The 21767-nt window shown below is 43.0% G+C and overlaps 1 protein-coding gene across 1 annotated transcript in view; it reads left to right on the plus strand.

Moving 5' to 3' along the window:
- syt1a (synaptotagmin Ia) overlaps positions 1-21767 on the plus strand; it is a 634808-nt gene that overhangs the window by 275080 nt on the left and 337961 nt on the right. The window contains exon 2 of the mRNA XM_072269450.1: positions 707-746. The gene's annotated coding sequence lies outside the window, so the exon portion shown is untranslated. The remainder of the gene's footprint in view (positions 1-706; positions 747-21767) is intronic.

A 21767-nucleotide genomic window follows, 5' to 3' on the forward strand; every position in this document is an offset into this window, starting at 1 on the left:
CCTCCTTCCCTTTCTCCTATTGTCCACTCTCCTCTCCGATCAGATTTCTCCTTCTCCAGCCCCTTAACTTTCCCACCCACCTGGATTCACCTATCATCTTCTAGCTGGTCCTCCTTCCCCACCACCACCTTTTTTATTCTTGCATCTCCCCCCTTCCTTTCCAGTCCTGATGAAGGGTCTTGGCCCAAAATGTCAACTGTTTGTTCCTCTCCATGGATGCTGCCTGACCTGCTGAGTTCCTCCCGTATTGTGTGTGTGTTACTGACTGGAGGGAGGTTGGTTTGCAGGATAGACTGGACTGCATTCACAACACTTTGCAGTTTCAGACCGAGCAGTTGCCATACCAAGCAGTGACATATCTGGGATGTTTTCTGTGGTGCATCTACCCTATAAAAGCTGGCGTAAATTATCTCACGCATGTCAAGTGTCCTTAGCCTCCTGAGGAGAGTTGCTGGTGAGGTTCCTTGGCAATCAAGATCTGTTGTGTTCTTCCAGCAGTTTGCACTTTGGCTCCAAACTCCAATATTTGTGGTGTCTTGCTGTGTCAAACTTCATGTTTGAGTCTTAACAGTCTATCGGTGAGAAAGTCCCAAAGATTCATCATCTTCTGGGTGAAGAAACTTCTCCTCTACCTAATTCTTCACCACTCGCACAAACCCTTGTTTTATGCACAAATATTTGAAATTTGTTTTCTTGTTTTTGATAGGCTAGAGTCAGCAGAAGATAGAAGTGCTGAAGACATCACCGTAAGTTGACTACTGATTTTTATTATGTTTGCAAGCTTTCCAAAAGAACATAGCTTAGATTGAGGGAGAATATCTGGCTAGAATATAAAAGCAAGGAGTAAAGCTGAGGCTTTATAAGGCTTTGGTCAGACCGCACTTGGAGTATTGTGAGCAGTTTTGGGCATCTTATCGAAGAAAAGATGTGCTAACATTGGAAAGGGTCCAGAGAAAGTTCACAATAATGATTATGGGAATGATAGGGTTAACAGACGAGGAGCTTTTGATGGCTCTGGGCCTGTACTCACTGGAGTTTAGAAGAATGAAGAGGATCTCATTGAAACATATTGAATATTGAAAGGACAATATAGACAGGATGTGGAGAGGATGTTCCCTATAGTGGGGGAGTCTAGGACCAGAGGGCACAGCCTTAGAATAGAACATTTAGAACAGAGATGAGGAGAAATTTATTTAGCCAGGAAGTGGTGAGCCTGTGGAACATATGGCAGTGGAGGCCATGTCATTGGGTATATTTAAAGCGGAGGTTGATAGGTTCTTGATTAGTTATGGGGAGAAGGCAGGAGTATGGGGCTGAGAGGGATAATAAATCAGCCATGATGGAATAGCACAGCAGACTCAATATGCCGAATGGCCTTCTAGTCTAATTTCGAGACAGCCATGTCTTCTCACTTTCTTGGATGGGAATGGTCCTCAGCATTATCAAGGACATCTCCCATCTCAGTGATCTCCTTCTGTCAGTCAGAAGGTACGCAGTATAAGAACAAGGACTCTTGGACTGGGTAACAGTTAATTCTCTCAGGCTGTGAGACTTCTGAACACCCTGATACCAATATTTATGACTGCGCTAGTAGCAGTAATACTGAAGTATATTTTAATTTGTGTTGTATATGCACTTCATATCAACTTGTACATCTGCAGAATGTTGTTTATTATCTGTTAATATTATCTTGTGTGCTGATATCGAGCATCATGATAGCACAGTGGTTAGTGCGACACTATTAAACTCTGGGCATTCCAGAGGTTGGAGTTCAATTCTGGTGCCCTCTGTAAGGAATCTGTACATTCTCCCCATGTGGGTTTCCTCCGGGTGCTCCCATTTCCTCCCACAGTCCAAAGATGTACCAATTAGGTTAATGGGCTATTGTAAATTGTCTCGTGATTAGGCTAGTGTTAAATAAGTGGGTTGCTGGCTTGTGTGGCTTGTTGGGCCAGAAGGCCCTGTTCTGCACTTATCTCTAAATAAAATAAAGTATATGAAATGTGTACTGTGTTTTGCATCTTGGTCCGTGAGGACGGTTGTTCTGTTCAGATGTGTACGTGTAAATGGTTGAATAAACCTGAACCTGAACTTCTTCACCCGTCTCTGTCTCCACCAACTAAGTAAACAATCCCATTCCCATTGAATAATTTCCCTTGAACTTGCAGCCACTTTTCTTGCAGACGATTTACACCCGTGTGGATTATTGCCTCATTTGTAGCTTGTCATCTCCAACATCTGGAAGATGTTTCAATGTGCAAATTGCTCCCACACAAAGTGTTGGAGGTGATAGTGTGTCTGTGTTGTGAACAGGAATGGAATAGAGCATTCAGGTGGAAATGATGGGAGGAGGTTTGAGCTTGAGCTGATATGGCTGAATGGCCTGTTTCTGTGCAATTCCATGAATGAATCTTTGATGGATGATCCAGAGTTTCCAACAGGAGATGTACAAGTAGGCAACATGTGTTGGAGAAGTTGGAATCACTCATTCACACTATGTGTCTGGCTCTCACTCCCCACCACAGACGTTGTCCCTCTTTGCCAGAGATTGAACATGGGACTACCACTTCACTGTACATTTACCAAGGCAATGATGTTGCTGCTCACTTCATAGGCAGAATGTGACACATCAGCAAAAGTGGCCGGTCAGCCCATCCTGCTTGGGCACCCCAATTAGTCCGACAACCCCGCACATTTCCTCTACAGTCCAGCAAGTAATTCTCTTTAAATGTTACACATGGAACACAAAACAGTACAGCACAGGGCAGGCTGTTCAGCCCACAATGTTAGGTTGATCTAATTAAACCCAGGACTTTCAATTAATTAATCTATTCAATCTTCCCTGCATCTTGATCATATCCTTCCCTTCCTTGCATATTCCAGTGCCTGTCTAAGAGACTTCTTCATGCTCCTATCGTTTCTGACTCCATCACCACCTTTGGCAGCGCATTCCAAACACTCACCACTCACCACTCTCTGTATAAAAAACTTGCTTCACACGTTGCCACATGTCCTCTAGTACTAGACATTTCAGTCCTGGCTGTCTACTCTGTATTTGCCGCTACTCTACCTATACTCTGTCTATTCCAGATGCTTATCCCATCCCCTTCTGAGAGTTCCGTGAGTGCCTACTTCCATTGTTTGCCACACCAGTTGATAGGGTTGTTAAGGAGGCTTGTGGTGTGTTGGCCTTCATTTGTTAGGGGACAAGAGCCGTGAGGTAATGTTGCAGCTCTGTAAAACTCTAGTAGGTCGCACTTGGAATATTGTGTTCAGTTGTGGTCGCTTCATTAGAGGAAGGATGTGGAAGCTTTAGAGAGGGTGCAGAGGAGACTTACCAGGATGCCACTTGGACTAGAGAGCGTGTCTTATGAGGATAGGGTGAGAAAGCTAGGGCTTTTTTCTTTGAAGTGAAAGCTGGATGAGAGGTGACAATAGAGGTGTACAAGATGATAAGATGTATAGTTTGAGTGGATAGACAGAGACCTTTTCCCAAGGCCGATGGTTAGTGCAAGGGGACATAATTTTAAGGTGATTGAGGGAGAGAATAGAGGAGATGTCAGAGGTAGGATTTTCACGCAGAGAGTGGTGTGTGTGTGGAACACCCTGCCAGGGCTACCGGTAGAGGCAGATGCATTAGGGACATTGAAGAGTCTCTTAGATAGGCACTTGGATAATCGAAAAATGGAGGGCCACGTGGGAGGGAAGATTAAGTTGACCTTAGAGCAGGTTGAAAGGTCGGCACAACATCGAGGGCTGAAGGGCCTGTCCTGTGCCACAGTGCTTTATATTTTAAGGGTGCCACTGATGATTACAGTATTTTGCAGCTCGAACCCAATCCCACCTGCTTTTGTCTTCAGTCCTTTACCTCTCCCACCTATCACTTCCCAGCTTTTTACTTCATCCCCCTATCCCCCACACCTTTTTATTCTGGCTTCTGCCGCCTCCCTTCCCAGTCCTGATGAAGGGTCTCAGCCCGAAATGTTGACTGTTTATTCCCCTCCATAGATGCTGCCTGACCTGCTGAGTTCCTCCAGCATTTGGTGTGTGCTGTGGTGTTTTTTTTGCTTTGTATTTAGTTGTTAGGTCTAGCATATGTTGTCTGAACTGATGTTAGCAGCATGATAACAAAGAGATGGCAGACAAAGCTGCAGCCTAGTATAAAAGTGATTACTGCAACTATTTTCAGCCGCTGGGTAGTGAGTGCAGGGATTTATCTCTTATTAATAATTCATGGCAAAAAAGATTAGGGACAAGGATTCTAAATCTTCTTCTCTTGGATGCGAAAGTGTTTGGGATTTGGGAAATGCTGACTGCAGGGCTGATAACACATGTCACCCGCTCTCCCTCAGTGAGCACCCCACTTTACATGGTACGTGGTACCCTGACCGTAGGGCTGATATCACATGTCGTGTACACTCCCACACTCTATTCTGGCAGGCTCTCTCTTCCGTGCTGACTCCACCGATAACTCTCAATGTAGAACCTCTGTTCCTGAGACCTGAGTGAACTTTTTTCACAAGAGGGTGGTGAATCTGTGGAATTCATTGCCATGGGCAACTATGGAAACTAATCATTGGATATATTTAAAGCAGAGGTTGATAGGTTCTCGGCTAGTAAGGGTGTCATAGATTATGCGGAGATGCAGAAGAATGGGGTTCAAAGGAAAAATAAATCACCCATGATCAATTGGCTGGGCAGATTCGATGGGCCGAATGACCTCATTATGCACTTATGTCTTACGGTCTTAAAACTCAGTTAAAGGGAAGATAATTCATACAGGTGTTGCTAATGAATAATCACATTTAGCCCCAGTTCTAGTGATAGGCTGAATGGCCTCATTCTGCTCTTCTACCTTAAGGAATAACAGGAGTCTATGTTCTAATCACTGCCTGTAGGGTTACATGTGACCCGGAGGTAGTTCACTTGATCTTAAGCTATAAGGACAAACCCTGTGCCGAGGGGAGATCAGTAGGTCAGGCAGCAAAGGGGTGGTTAGTGTTTTGGGTTGCGTCAGGTAGACACCTGAAGTGTCAGCTCTACCTCCACCTCCACCGAAGCTGAGTTCCTCCAGCATTTTTCTGTTGCTCCAAATTCCAGTGTCTACACCCTCTTGTGTCTCTTGTACCTGAGAATATCCGTGACTGAAGAAAGGAAATAATAATAACTTTATAGAGCACTTTTCATACAGATGATGTACAATGGGATAAAAGTGCAAACATGAAGTTAAAATAATAATAATAAAAATAAACATGAAAATAAAAGGCAAAAAGCTAAATGCAAGTTTAAATAAATAGACTTTGAGCTGGTGTTTAAAAGCGTCAACTGAGTCTGAATTCTACACTTTAGCAGCATAGTTAGAAACATTGAAATCTACGGTCCATTACAGGGTCTTCAGCCTACGATGTTGTGTCGACCATGTAACCTACTCTAGAAGCTGCCTAGAATTTCCCTACTGCATAGCCCTTTTTTCTTTTTCTACGCTCCATGTACCCATCTAAGAGTCTCTTAAAAGGCCCTATTGTACCCGCCTCTACCACCTTCACTGGCAGTGCATTGCACGCATCCACCACTCTCTGTGCGAAAAGCTTGCCTCTGACATCCCCCCTGTGCTTACTTCCAAGCACCTTAAAACTGTGCCCTCTCGTGCTAGCCATTTCAGCCCTGGGAAGAAGCCTCTGGCTATCCACACGATCAATGCCCCTCATCACCTTATACACCTCTATCAGGTCACCCGTCTCTGTCACTCCAAGGAGAAAAGGCCAAGTTTGCTCAGCCTATTCTCATAAGGCATGCTCTCCAATCAGGCAACCTCCCTGTAAACCTCTCTGCACTCACTCTATAGTATCCACATTCTTCCTGTAGTGAGGTGACAAGAACTGAGCACAGTACTCAGAATCAGAATCAGGTTTATTATCATCTTATATAGCTATAACATTACCTCGAAAAAGCTGACCTGCCAATTATTCCTTGAGAGAGATTGTTTAAATTTTGAGACTGGCAGAAGAAGACTTGAGAGCTTGAGCAGGAAAAGGGAATAATTAGTTCCAGATTGTGGGTATTTGGAAGAGAGAGGAAACTAAGTAAAGAGAAATAATATACGATTAGAGGGGAGAGACTACCATGTGGCATGGTACTGCAGTGGTGAGAGTCACATTTTACAACACCAGTGATGGGCGGGTCAATTCCCCCTGATATCTGTAAGGAATTTGTATGTTCTTCCTGTGACCGCGTGGGTTTCTTCAGGGTGGCAGATTATAAGAGGCATAGACAGAGTAGGCAACAATATCTTTTTCCCAGGGTTGAAATGTCTATTTCTAGAGGTCATGAATTTAATATGAGGGGGAAGTATCCGGGGCAAGATTTTTACATGCATGCCTGGAGTACACTGCTAGGGGGTGGTGGTGGAGGGGATACAACAGGGGCATTGAGGAGGCTCTGAGATACATGTAGAAAACAAAGGGAAATGGGCATTTTGTAGGCAGAAGGGATTCATTTAGTCAGATGAGGATGATGGAGATCAGGAGGGGAACGATTTGATCAAGCTGCTGGAAGTGGTGGATGTGGGTTCAAATGCAACATTTGAGAGAAGTTTGGGTAGGTACATGGATGGGAGGGGTTCGGAGGGCTAAGGTCCAGGTGAGAGTCAATGGGATTAGGCAGAATAGCGGTTCAGCAAGGACTGGAGCGTCCTGTCTCTGTGCTGCTGTCCTCTGCAACTCTGTGCCGTTAGCTTCATTAGTTTGGCTGAGCACCATGGGCTGAAGGGATGGTTTGCGTTCTGTTTGATTGGTCTGAGTACAGGCACAGACAGGATGAAAATCTGCGATAGATTGTGAGACTGATGAAAATGATAGCGATGGAGAGGAGCATGCTGTGAATGGATTTGAAGAAACTGTGAGTATTTTTCAAAGTCCTGATTAACATGGAGTCTGTTTAGTTCAATGGGCTGATTAGGTAGTTAGTGCTCATTTGTTAAATCGCAGCTCCCACGGAAATGAGCACGTTGAGTTTCAGTACTTATGTGATCAATGAGAGTATGTGGACAATGTGGCACATTTGCAGATGTTCGGTTGATGATTTTTTTATTTCCTTGGCGTTCATTACCATATCAGAAGATCTGTCCTGGACCAGCATGTAAGTGCCATCACAAAGAAGGTATGGCATCTCCTCTACTTTCAGCGTGACATCTAAAGCTTTGAAGAAACCTCTATCGATGCTCAGTGGAGAGTATTCTAATCGGTGGCATCACAGCCTGGTATGAAAACACCAAAGTCCAGGAATGGAAAAGTCTGCAAAAAGTGATTGATACAGCCCAGTCCACCACAGGAACAGCCCTCCACACTGTTGAGCACATTTACAAGGAGTACTTACACAAGGAAGCAGCATCAATCATCAAAGAACCCCACAGTCCAGGCCATGTTCTCTTGTCGCTATTAGCATCAGTTTGGAGATACAGAAGCATTAGGTCCCACACCACCAGGTTCGGGACCGGTTATTATCCTACAGCCATCAGGCTCCTGAACCAGCAATCACCTCAATGCCGAACTGATTCTACAGCAGTCGCTGTTGTGGTACCACTCAACTAGATTTTTAATCTCCCTCCTATATGCTGATCATCACTCCTTTGATTCGGTCAACAAACCTGAGAATGACCTTGGAGCTGCTCTTGGTTATAAGTGTAAAGTGAGTAGAGCAGGGGACTCACCACTCAGCCTTGTTGCGCTCCTGTGCTGATGGTGATAGTAGAGGAGATGTTGCTGCCAATCCGAACAGACTGGGGTCTGTAAGTGAGGAAAACAAGGATTCAGTTGGACAAGGAGATATCGAGGCCTAGGTCTTGGAGCTTACTGACCAGCTTGGAGGGGATGATAGCATTAAATGCCGAACTGTAATCAATGAAGTTCTGATGTATGCATCTTCACTGTCCAGATATGAGTGGTGTGGTGTAACTTGAGTGCTATAATAGTAAAGCAGATGGGTTTGTACAACTTTGGGAAAGAGACTTTCTTAACTTTCTAGGACAGAGAAGTAAGTCAATTTTTGATTCTTCATTTTCATAACTCCCAGGTGACTCATTTTGCTGCAATTATGTGACGTAGAGAGAGAATAAAATGAGGAGAAATTGCCAGTCAGATTATTCTAGGGAGTTTCCTGCTGAGACCAGCTGTTCTATATTAAGTGAAGCAAATATTGTGGGAGAAATTTCTGTCTCGATTACTGCATAGGTCATTTTAGAGGTCATTGTAAATATTGGGAAGTTGCCATGGCATTGGAAATGGTTCACCAACACTCAACCAACTGTGAAGATTTCAAAGAACTTCTGGTCTGCTTTTGCAGTAAAAATAAAGCATGGTGATACTTATGGATCACCCAGCACAATCCTCACTGATTTGATTTGATGCAAGTGGTGCATTTCACTATATGTTTCAATGCACATGTAGCAAATAAAGCTCATCATTATTTGTTCCATATTTTAAATCCCTGCCTAGTATGTTGGTGCTTTGGCTAAGAAGTTATCACATGGCAGAAGAAAAGAAGAGCTTACGAAAGGTTCAAAAAACTAGGTAATGGTAGAGATCTAGAAGATTATAAGGCTAGCAGGAAGGAGCTTAAGAATGAAATTAGGAGAGCCAGAAGGGCCCATGAGAAAGCCTTGGCAGACAGGATTAAGGAAAGCCCCAAGTCATTCTACAAGTATGTGAAGAGCAAGAGGATAAGATGTGAGAGAATAGGACCCATCAAGTGTGACAGTGGAAAAGTGTGTTTGGAACCAGAGGAGATAGCAGAGGTACTTAATGAGTACTTTGCTTCAGTATTCACTATGGAAAAGGATCTTGGTGATTGTAGGGATGACTTACAGCGGACTGAAAAGCTTGAGCATGAGATATTAAAGAGGAGGATGTGCTGGAGCTTTTGGAAAGCATCAAGTTGGATAAGCCACCTGGACTGGATGAGATGTACCCCAGGCTACTGTGGGAGGCAAGGGAGGAGATTGCTGAGCCTCTGGCGATGATCTTTGCATCATCAATGGGGACGGGAGAGGTTCCGGAGGATTGGATGGTTGTGAATGTTGTTCCCTTATTCAAGAAAGGGCATAGAGATAGCCCAGGAAATTATAGACGAGTGAATCTTATTTCAGTGGTTGGTAAGTTGATGGAGAACATCCTGAGAGGTAAGATTTATATGAACATTTGGAGAGGCATAATATGATTAGGAATAGTCAGCATGGCTTTGTCAAAGGCAGGTCGTGCCTTACGAGCCTAATTGAATTTTTTGAGAATGTGACGGAACACATTGAAGAAGGTAGAGCAGTAGATGTAGTGTATATGGATTTCAGCAAGGCATTTGATAAGGTACACCATGCAAGGCTTTTTGAGAATGTAAGGAAGCAGGGGAATCCAAGGGGAAATTGCTTTGTGGATCCGAAACTGGCTTGCCCACAGAAGGCAAAGAGTGGTTTTAGATGGGTCATATTCTGATTGGAGGTCAGTCACCAGTAGTGTGCCTCAGGGAACTGTTCTGGGACCCCTACTCTTCGTGATTTTTATAAATGACCTGGATGAGGAAGTGGAGGGATGAGTGAGTAAATTTGCTGATGACACAAAAGTTGGGGGTGTTGTGGATAGTGTGGAGGGCTGTCAAAGGTTACAGCGGGACATTGATAGGATGCAAAACTGGGCTGAGAAATGGCAGATGGAGTTCAACCCAGATAAGTGTGAGGTGGTTCATTTTGGTAGGTCAAATATGATGGCAGAATATAGTATTAATGGTAAGACTCTTGGCAGTGTGGAGGATCAGAGGGATCTCGGGGTCTGTGTCCACAGGACACTCAAAGCTGCTATGCAGGTTGACTCTGTGATTAAGAAGGCATACGGTGCATTGGCCTTCATCAATTGTGGGATTGAGTTTAAGAGCCGAGAGGTAATGTTGCAGCTATATAGGACACTGGTCAGACCCCACTTGGAGTACTGTACTCAGTTCTGTTTGCCTCACTACAGGAAGGATGTGTGGAAACTATAGAAAGGGTGCAGAGGAGATTTACAAGGATATAGCCTGATTTGGGAAGCATGCCTTATGAAAATAGGTTGAGTGAACTCAGCCTTTTCTCCTTGGAGTGACGGAGGATGAGAGATGACCTGGTAGAGGTGTGCAAGATGTTGAGAGGCATTGATCAAGGGGATAGTCAGTGGCTTTTTCCCAGGGCTGAAATGCCTAGCATGAGAGGGCACAGTTTTAAAGTGCTTGGAAGAAGGTACAGAGGAGATGCCCGGGGTAAGTTTTTTACGCAGAGTGGTGAGTGCGTGGAATGGGCTGCTGGTGATGGTGGTGGAGGTGGGAATGATAGGGTCTTTTAAGAGACTCCTGGTAGGTATATGGAGCTTAGAAAAATAGAGGGCTATGGTAACCCTAGTAATTTCTAAGGTAGGGACATGTTCAGCACAACTCTGTGAGCCGAAGGGCCTGTATTGTGCTGTAGGTTTTCTATGTTTCTAAGTTTCTGTGTTTCTAACTCCATAAGATTAAATAATTTAAAAGTTCAAAAATTCGAAGTAAATTTATTATGAAAGTACATATACAATTCTGTGATTAATTTTCTTGCGGTCATACTCAATAAATCCATAGAATGGTAACCATAACAGAATCAATGAAATACTGCACCAACTTGGGTGTTCAACCATTGTGCGAAAGACAACAAACTGTTCAAATACAAAACAGGGAAAAAAGGAAATAATAATACTAAATAAATAAGCAATAAATAAATACTGGGACATGAGATGAGGAGTCCTGGAAAGTGAGTCCATAGGCTGTGAGGACACTTCAATGATGAGACAAGTGAAGATATCCCCTTTTGCTCGAGAGCCTGATAGTCAAGGGATAGTAACTGTTCCTGAACCTGGTGGTGTGAGTCTGAGGCTCCTCTACATTCTTCCTGATGGCAGCAGCGAGAAGAGAGCATGACCTTGATGGTGGGGGTCCCTGATGATGGATACTGCTTTCCTGCAACAGCATTTCATGTAGATGTGATCAATGGTGGGGAGGGCTTTACTCATGATGGAGTACTGGATTATATCCATTACTTTTTGTAGGATTTTCCATTCAAAGGTATTGGTGTTTCCATACCAGGCTGTGATGCAGCCAGTCAATATGCTCTCCACTACACATCTGTAAAAGTTTGTCAAAGTTTATACCTCAAAACTGACCCATTATCATTGGTATTGGTGTTATTATTGTCACATAGACCAAGATATAATGAAAAGATTGTCTTGTATACTGTTTATACAGATAAAACTCATTACACAGTGCATTGAGGTAGAACAAGGTAAAGCAATAACAATGCTGAGTACAGTGTAAATGCTACAAAGGAAGTGTAATGCAAGTAAATAATAAGTAAATCTGGAGTGAAGGAGGATGAGAGGTGACTTTAATAGATGTGTACAAGATAAGAGACACGGCAGGATGATTAAATTCTAGCACATCTTTGAATCCTTCTCTCTGTCCACAGTAAGGGCATAAAAGGTTCCAAGGAAGAGGCAGGAGAATGGGGCTGAGAGGAATAATAAATCTACCATGAAGGAACAGCAGAACAGACTTGATGGGCTGAATGGTCTAATTTTGGTCAGACAAAGTTAAACTCCACTGTTAAGCATCCCTTGTTCCACAGGCAATCTTGATTTAAATTAAGTCTGGATCTTTTGTTCTTATTTCTGGTTTGGAGATTATCTGACTCATCCAAGACAATAATCACGAAACAACATTTTCCCTAAAGATGCATTAAACGTTAAACAGAGCTGAAAATTTAACGCTTACATGATTTAATTTGCATATTTTAATTGACTGTTAATTACACATCAAAGCTTTATTCATAGACATTGTAATACTATTTTTACAGCTGCTCATGTGAATAAATGTATGTTAAAGAGTTTGGGATACCTAACTTGCTTTCTCAATCCATACTCGGAGCAGTTTAATTGTCAGGATGGGCTGTGCTTTGTTTACGCTATTTAAGGTAATAACATAATTTTGTCTTCCGTGTTAAAATAATTCAGTCAGCTAGTCTGTAATGTCATTGCCCATCTGCAGGCAGCCACCAGGTTCAAGAAAAGCAAAATACCTTCAACCACTTAGTTCTTGAACCAACCTGCACAATCCCAATTATTACCTCACTATATAGCAATACAATGGCCACTTTGATCATTTTGCACTATCATGGACTTCTTTTTGTTCTAATTGTGTTCTTTCTTGTAAAAAATATCTTTAATTTATTTTTAATTTGTGTTTTTGTTGTGAGTACTGTTTATATTATGCTACGTGCCCGTGATACAGCTGCAGGGTTTTCATTGTGCTTGTGCGTACTTCCAGGCCATGGCATCTTCTTCTAGCTATAGAACTTGATGTTCCACATCATCGTGTTCAAGAACAGATACTCTTCTCTTCAACCACCTGGCTTTTGAACCAACCAACAAAACCCTAACCATCGCAGGTCGGTCAGGCAGCATCCATGGAGGAGAATAGACAGTCGACATTTCTGGCTGAGACCCTTCATCAAGGATCTCAGACAGAAACATTGACTGCTTATTCCTGACCTGCTGAATTCCTCCAGCGTTTTGTCTGTGTTACTACAGAAAGAAAATGCAGAATCTCAAGTGATTTCATGTGCCACTTTGATCATTTTGCAGTAAAATGGTTTTTTTCAAAAGGTACATTTAATGTCAGAGAAATGTATACAATATACATCCTGAAATTCTTTTTCTTCACAAACAGCCATAAAAACAGAGAAGTGTTCTGAAGAATAAATGACAATTAAATGTTAGAACCTCAATGCCCCCCCAGCTCCCCCTCCCACGCATAAGCAGCAGCAATGCAATGATTCCCTCCTCCCCCACCAGCAAAAATTGGCATTTCCACCGAGCACTCAAGTGTGCAGCAAAGCATCAATAAAGACACAGACTTGCAGTACCCCAAAGACTACTCATTCACCCGGTGATTCAACATAGCACAGGCTGTCTCTCTCCCTAATAAGGGAAAAAGAGTTTCACAGCAAAAGGGGAAACATAACAAACAACTAGCCAATTTATGGTGTTAAAAGTCTGTTGAGTCGCTTTTTCCGAGCTCTGTGCCCAAAGAACTGGGGTCTCTGAGCACACAGCCAGTTTGCTGCTTTCGATCTGCCAGGTACTCCCACAACACATCAGGCAGCAGCACTGGCCTTGAATCCACCTGTCTCCAGAGCCACGGAAATCCAGCACCCTGAAGGTGTGCTAGTCTTTCAGGCTACATCCTTGGCATTTTGAAAAGCAGCCGCTTGTGAGGCCTTGAGAGCGGGTCCCATTTCCGCAAAGAACTTTGAGGAAATGAAAAAGAGATATTGGAGATAGAAATAGAGCTGTTTCTGAAGATGCATGCAAAGGAGTCACAGTAGGTGCCGCCATCCTCCTAAACTCCTAAGAATTTTTGTTCTAATTGTGTTCCTTCTTGTAAAGATTGTGTATAATTTATGCTCAATTTATGTTTTTCTTTTGCATGTCGATTATATGTTGCTATGTGCTAGTTGCAAGAGAAGGCTTTCATTGTACCTGTCTATACATTTACTTGGGCACATCACAACTTCGACTTTCACCAAATACACAGCGTTTCAGATTCATCCAGAACTTTTCAAGCAAGCAGTTACATTTCTGTAGTGTCGTTACTGCCTGAACCCAAAGAAACACTAATGTGGACACCTACTGTTGTAGGAATCAGAGTGGACAGTTTGTATATAGCAACTCCCACAGGCAGCACTATGGGGGTCAACCAATACTCTGGTTCCCATGATAATGATAGAACGATAAATGTTGGGCATAAGATACTAGAAGGTAACATCATTGAATCCCCTACACCACTGAAGGGCAGGCATGGGATTAGTAGATTAGCACAGGTGGGTACTGATGCCCAGAGTTACAGCCATATAAGTGCCAGGGTGGGGTATGGCACAGGTGCAGGCACACCCATCCTGCGATACCAAGCGAGGTCACTTAATTCCTAACAATTAGTTTATTCATTATTACAAAGTGTCTCTCTGGTGCTTCCCACTCCGTCCCCTCTCCTTTCCCCTTTTCCCCACCATGATTCCCCTCTTCCCATCCCCTTCCCACTCTCAATCCAAATTATATTGTGCAAAAAAGAGAAAAGTGAGGTGCTCCACGGGGTTCATTGTCCGTTCAGAACCTGATTGTGGAGGGAAAGAAGCTGTTCCTAAAACATTGGGTGTGCCTAAACCACGTTCGCCAAGTTGGGTTGAGAGGGAAAATAAATCAGTCATAATTGAATGGCGGAGCAGACTCGATGGGGCAAATGGTCTTATGGAGTCCATGCTGTTGCATTTACACTAATCCTCTGTTCATCCCCTTTTCCCCACATTCTATCAACAAGGGGATTAATACAGGAATCTCTAGGCTATTTGCCTACACTCCAAGAGTAACTTGCAGCAGCCAATTCACCTACCAGCCTGCACGGCTTTGGGATATGGGAGGAATCCAAAGCACCTGGGGGAGCCCCATGCAATCACAGGGAGAATGTACAAATGCCACATAGACAGCGCTCAAGGTTCAGATCGAACCCGATCCACAAGCTGTGGCACTCAAATATCGATTTCCTGATACACCTCAGAACTTCTTCTCAACCAAGGTCACATGAAACAATACAAAGAAGGAGAATGGTGCAGCAGAGAATTCAGCACAATTCATCTTCTTGGTGTTCGTATTGGAATCGGCATTAGTATTGGCATTGGTTTGTTGTTGTCATATGTGGCAGCACAACACTTTACAGTACCAGCAACAGGGGTTCAATTCTTGCCTCTGCCTGTAAGGAGTTTGTACGTTCTCCCCGTAACCACTTGGGTTTCCTCCCAGAGTTCAAAGATGTACCAGTTGTTAGGCTAATTGGTCATTGTAAACTGCCCTGTGCTTAGGCCAGGGTTAGATCACAGGATTTCTGGGCAGTGTGCCTCGAAGGACGGGAAGGGCCTACTCAGTACTGTATCTCAATAAATAAATAAAGACTGGAGTGGGAATTCAGTTTTGTAAGCTGTTCATACAGCTGACTTCAAAATATACCTACATCCAGGACATACAAGAGAAAAGCAAAACCAGAAATCAATATATAGTATTACTGAAAGTGCAGGGCAGGCAACAATAAGACACGGTGGATTATGAGGTAATGTGTTTGCCATTAATATGCAGGAAGTCTAATAGCAACATTGCCCTTAAGCCTGGTGAAATGTGTTTACAAGACTTTGTACATTCTGCCTGATTGGGGCGGGGAGAAGAGATAATGTCTGGGGAGAATGGGGTCGTTGGTTATGTTGACAGTGAGGAATATAGACAGAGTCCATGGAGAAGAGGTTGCTTTCCGTGATGTGCTGAGCTGTGTCTACAGCTCTGCAGTTCCTTGTGGTCATGGGTAGAGCAGTTACCATACCAAACCGTGATGCATCTGAGTAAGATACTTTCTGTCGTATATCTGTAAAATTGGTGAGGGTCAACAGGGCCCTGCCAAACTTCCTTAGCCTTCTGAAGAAGTAAAGGTGAGCTTTATTGGACATGGTGTCCATGTTGTTAAACCAAGAGAGGCTACTGGTGATGTTTACACTTAGGAACTTGAAGACTTCAAGCATCTCCACCTCACCACCATTGATATGACCCATTTACAGGAAGGATTTTGAGAATTTGGAGAGGGGGCAGAAGAAGTTCACCTGGATTCTGTTGGGATTAGAGGCCATATGCTATAAGGAGAGGTTGTACAAAGTTGGGTTGTTTTTTTTTTCTGGAGAGTCAGAGGATTACCGGAGACTTCAAGAAGCATTAGATAGTGTAGAAAGTCAGAATAATTTTTCCTTAAGGTAGAAATGTCAAGGAATAGAGAGCATGCATTTAAAGTGAAAGGGGACATGGAGAGGATATTTCCTACATTGGGGGAGTGCAGGAACAGAGGGTACAGTCTCAGAATAGAGGGACAGCCATTCATAACAGAGATGAGGGGGAATTTCTTTAGCCAGAGGGTGGTAAATCTATGGAATTCATTGTCACAGATGGCTGTGGAGGCCAAGTCCTTGGGTATATTTGAAGCAGAGGTTGATAAGTTCTTGATTAGTGAGTATGTTAAAGGTTACAGGGAGAAGGTAGGAGAATGGGGTTGAGGGGGATAATTAATTAGCCATGATCAAATGGCCAAGCAGAGATTCAATGGGCCAAATGGCTTCATTCTACTCTTATGTAAGGACACCACCATCCAGGCCATGCTCTCTTCTCAGGAAGGAGGTACAGGAGCCTCAGATCCCACATGTACTATGAAGGGTTAGCCTTTGTTTGTGTCGAATGTCTTCACCACCGTTGGTCTTGGGCATATGTGACTAGCTGCAAAAACTTCATCTATGATCGTGAGAATGCAATATGACTGTGGGAATACAACTTGGTGACCGTGGACCGTTCAAACGTGAGAATACGACCGGGAGAATATGGACGTCACTTGAACAAAGGGTGGGACTCATGACGTGTGGTGACAAGTGATGATTGGTTCAGTGGTTGATGCTGGTATTGATCCACTTCACTGACTGAGGCACTTATCAGTGGAGTGGGAATAAAAGTCGAGTGGTTGGAGTACTCATTGAGGCTTCACCAACAGGCTGGATGGCAAACGGAGTTGCAGGTCGGGTAGAGCGAGAGGTGAGAGGGGCCCGCACACATTTAGATATGTATTTTACTACTTGCTCAACATGGTCTTAAGAAACGTAATTGGTGTCTGTATCTTTCTGCCTTACCGAGCCGACACTCAAACCTTTTGGCACATCACCAGGTTCAGTAATAGTTACTACACCTCAACATCAGGCTCTTGAATCAGAGCGGATAACTTCACTCACCCCGATACTGATCTGATTCCACAACTTATGGACCTATTTTCAAAGACTCTATAATTCATGTTCTCAATATTTATTAGTTACTTATATAGTTTTAAATTTATTTTTCAAAATTTATTGACATACAGTGCAGAGAAAGCCCTTCTGGCTCTTTGAGCTGCACTGCCCTGCAAACTCCCAATTTAATCCTAGCCTAATCACAGGACAATTTACAATGACCAATAACCTATTAACCGGTACATCTTTGGAATGGAGGAAGACACTGGAGCACCTGGAGGAGATCCACGTAGTCCCAGGGAGAACGTACAAACTCCTTACAGGCAGCGGCCGGAATTGAACCCGGGTTGCCTGTACTGTAAAGCGTTGTGCTAACCACTACGCTACCATACCACATATACTGTACCATTTTCCTTTTTATATTTGCACAGTTTGTTGCATTTTGCACATTGGTTATTGATCTGTCTTTACTGTACAGTCCTTCACTGAATCTATTGTGTTCCTTTGTGTTTACTGTGAACACTTGCAAGAAAGTAAATCTCAGGGTTGTATATGGTGATATATATGTACTTTGATAATTAACCTACTATGAACTTTGAACTATATCTTGTGGTCTTATAAGGGAGAACATATTCAATCCTGCTTCGAAGTTAATGACCGGTTCCTGTGTTTTGTTTTGTTTGGTGGCCACCAACCTAATCACCTTTACTGTCTTATTGTGGCCTTCCCATCCTTTGTAATCTAATCACGTTTGCTGTCTACTCATAGCTTCTCCATCCCTTGCCTCCACAATATTCCAGAGAACATACTTGCTCCACAGAAGTTTGTCTTTTATTTCTTACTGTGCCTCAAAGCTGTTTGAGATAATTCATACTACCCTTGCTAAAACTCACTGAGCAGCATTGTTGAAATTTCTCTTAAAACTTGCAACAATGTCTGATCTTGTGTCTTGACAAAACTTCAACAGTTGTTATGACAATCACAATGCATCATTAATGGCTTGCTTCTTGGCTCAGCACGGTGTGTATGATGTATATGGTAAATTAGCAACCTGTGCTACTCAAAAATCAATAAGCCTAGTGGCTGGATATCTATCACAAAGATAGGAAATAGTGGAACACTCAACACGTCAGACAGCAACTATGGAGGAGAAACATGGTTAATGTGTCAGACCCCAGCTCTTTGTGAATTTTATAAATGGCTTAAATGAGGAAGTGGAAGGGTGGGTTATTAAATCTGTAGAAGGCACACATTTTGGTGGTGTTGTTTAGAATGTTTAAAATGTTGTTGTAGGTTATAACAGGACATTGACAGGATGCAGAGCTGGGCTGAGATGTGGCAGATAGAGTTCAATTTGGAAAAGTATGAAGTGATTCACATTGGAAGGTCAAATACAGGCAGAATAGAAGGTTATTGACAGGATTCTTAGCAGTGTGGAGAAGTGGATGGGTCTCAGGGTCTATGTCCAAAGATTCCGCAAAGCTGCCATGTAAGTTGGTAGAATGGTTAGGAAGGCTATGGTATGTTGTGCTTCAGTAGTCGGGGAACTGTGCCAAAGTGTTCTATGTTCCATAAACCTTCCTTATTCAGCTTCAGGTCACTCCCTGGCAACACACACAACATGCTGGAAGAATCAGCAGGTCAGGCAGCATCTATGACGAGGGAAAAACAATTGATGTTTGGCTTGAAACATCAACGGTTTATTCCTCTCCATGGATGCTACTTGACCTGCTGAGTTCCTTTAGCATTTGGTGAGTGTTGTTCAAGATTTCCAGCACCTGCAGGATCTCTTGTGCAATACTGGTTCGATGGAGTGCAGTTCATAGGGGTTCTTCCAGGGTTGAGAGAAGGTTAAGTATTATACTATAGAACTCATAGAAAAGGACAGAATGTTAGGACTATCTGGTGTTCTTTCTCCTCAGTATAATTCTCCATCCTGTTTACCATTCCCTCAATCACCACCCCCACCCTCCCCTTCTATGAATCCTTTCCATATGTTGAGACTCCATTCCCTCACCCCCCAGATTTATGCAAGCTATTTCGCTTCTAGTTGGGTGATTTGCATTCTAACAGTATTTGGCAATTTATTTTGTCGATATTAGATCTGGATGTTCGCAGGCCTACAAGAGAATTTCTCCTAAGGGTGGGTAAGTCTAGAACTAGAGGTCATAGGGTTAAGGTGAAAGGTGAAACACTTAAGGGGAATCTGAGGGGAAACTTCTTCATTCAGAGGGTGGTGAGAGTGTGGAATGAGCAGTCAGCAGACGTGATAGATGCGGGTCAACGTAACATTTAAGAGAAGTTTGGACGGGTGCAAGAATGGGAGGGGTTTGGAGAGATGTTCTGAGTGCAGATAGGTGGGACTAGGCAAATGGCTGGATTGGCAGGAACTAGATGAGTGCAAGGGCCTGTTTCTGTTCCGTAGTACTCCATGACTATTGGAGATGAGCACAACATTAGGACCTCTCTTATTCACCTGACAATTTATTGGTCTAAGATTTAAAATTATTGATTAGAATCGAAAAATCATGTGATGCAGATATAGACCCTTCAGCCTATCTTATATTTATAGGCATCTGTTAGTCTCATGAGACCATGGATTTGCGCCTTGGAAGGTTTCCAGGCCGCAGGCCTGGGCAAGGTTGTATGGAAGACCGGCAGTTGCCCATGCTGCAAGTCTCCCCTCTCCACGCCACTGATGTTGTCCAAGGGAAGGGCATTAGGACCCCATACAGCTTGGCACCGGTGTCGTCACAGAGCAATGTGTGGTTAAGTGCCTTGCTCAAGGACACACATGCTGCCTCAGCGACCTAGCGACCTTCAGATCATTAGATGAACACCTTAACCACTTGGCCACACGCCAACACAACATCAGCCTATCAGTTCAATGCAAACCATCAAGCGCTCATTTTTACACTAATCTGGATTGACAGTGCATCTCCCTCCACAGAGGCTGCCTAACACATTAAATTCCTCTGGCAATGTGTTTATTGCTACAGTGTCTGACCAGCGCAGTGTCTTTTGTCTCCATGGTTTAGAACATAGAACAGCACCACACAGTACAGGCCCTTCAGCCTACAAGGTTCTGGCGACCTTTTAATTTACTCGAAATTCAATCTAACCCTTCCTTCCCACATAGCCCTCCATTTTACTTTCATCCATGCACCTATCTAAGAGTCCCTTAAAACTGCTTTTCAGAAAGGGCTATGGGGCTATTAAACCAAAATCTTCACACCATCTTAAAAGTTTCTTCTCCCAGGCAGTTAATCCAATCAACCATTTTAATTAGCGCCCCGCCCTCCTCATACATTACCCCAGTCTCTGTGCTCACTGAACAACATCTTAAACCACTTTTTGCAATACTGTTTTCATTGTAAATACATGCTATTATTTATGTATTTTAGCACATTTTATTCCATAACTGTACTTTAACCTCTAACTTTATTTTTATATACTTCTTTATAATTGTTGAATGTTTTTTTTGTTACATGTCACACCAACACACCACAGCAATTTCCTAATACATGTAAATGTACTTGGTGAATAAAGTCAATCCTTGATCTGCACGAAAATTACATACCATCCTTTTTCTAAAACATTTTCCTTCAAGAAAAATGTTTTTTGGTCAGTTACATTTGGCAATATTTCTGCTGCCAAGAGTCTGGGCAAGAAGGTGCCAACCAGCAAGTGGGCAACACGATCACGTCGCCAAATCATATTGTTTCCTCGCGGCCCGGTAGCACATGCTTTGCAGCCCGGTGTTTGGGGACCACTGTCGTACACCACACAATAGTCAGCGAGAATTGGAGGAGCAAATCTGCAGAGAGATAGCAGACAACTGCAGGAAACATAAAGTTGTGATATTAGGGGATTTTAATATTCCACCTATTGATTGGGACTCCCACATTGTTAAAGGTCTAGACGGGTTAGAATTTGTAAAATGTGTTCAGGAAAGTTTTCTAAATCAATATATAGAGGTAACAACTAAAGAGGATGTAATATTAGATCTCTTATTAGGAAACGAGTTAGGACAGGTGACGGAAGTGTGTGTAGGGTAACATTTTGGTTCCAGTGATCATGGCACCATTAGTTTCAACTTGATCATGGATAAAGATAGATCTGGTCCTCGGGTTGAGATTCTGAACTGGAAGAAGGCCAAATTTGAAGAAATGAGAAAGGATCTAAAAAGCGTGGATTGGGACAGGTTGTTCTCTGGCAAGGATGTGATTGGTAAGTGGGAGGCCTTCAAAGGAGAAATTTTGAGAGTGCAGAGTTTGTATGTTCCTGTTAGGATTAAAGGCAAAGTGAATAAGAGTAAGGAACCTTGGTTCTCAAGGGATATTGGAACTCTGATAAAGAAGAAGAGAGAGATGTATGACATGTATAGGAAACAGGGAGCAAATAAGGTGCTTGAGGAGTATAAAAAGTGCAAAAAAATACTTAAGAAAAAAATCAGGAGGGCTAAAAGAAGACATGAGGTTGCTTTGGCAGTCAAGGTGAAGGATAATCCAAAGAGCTTCTACAGGTATATTAAGAGCAAAAAAGATAGTAAGGGATAAAATTGGTCCTCTTGAAGATCAGAGTGGTCGGCTATGTATGGAACCAAAAGAAATGGGGGAGATCTTAAATGGGTTTTTTGCACCTGTATTTACTAAGGAAATTGGCATGGAGTCAACGGAAATAAGGCAGAAATAAACAAGTAGTGAGGTCATGGAACCTATACAGATTGAGGAGGAGGAGGAGGTGCTTGCTATCTTGAGGCAAATCAGAGTAGATAAATCCCCAAGACCTGACAGGGTATTCACTCGCATCTTGAAGGAGACTAGTGTTGAAATTGCAGGGGTCCTGGCAGATATATTTAAAATGTCGGTATCTA

This window comes from Mobula birostris, chromosome 9 (genome assembly GCF_030028105.1).
Source record: "Mobula birostris isolate sMobBir1 chromosome 9, sMobBir1.hap1, whole genome shotgun sequence".
Taxonomy (NCBI): domain Eukaryota; kingdom Metazoa; phylum Chordata; class Chondrichthyes; order Myliobatiformes; family Myliobatidae; genus Mobula; species Mobula birostris.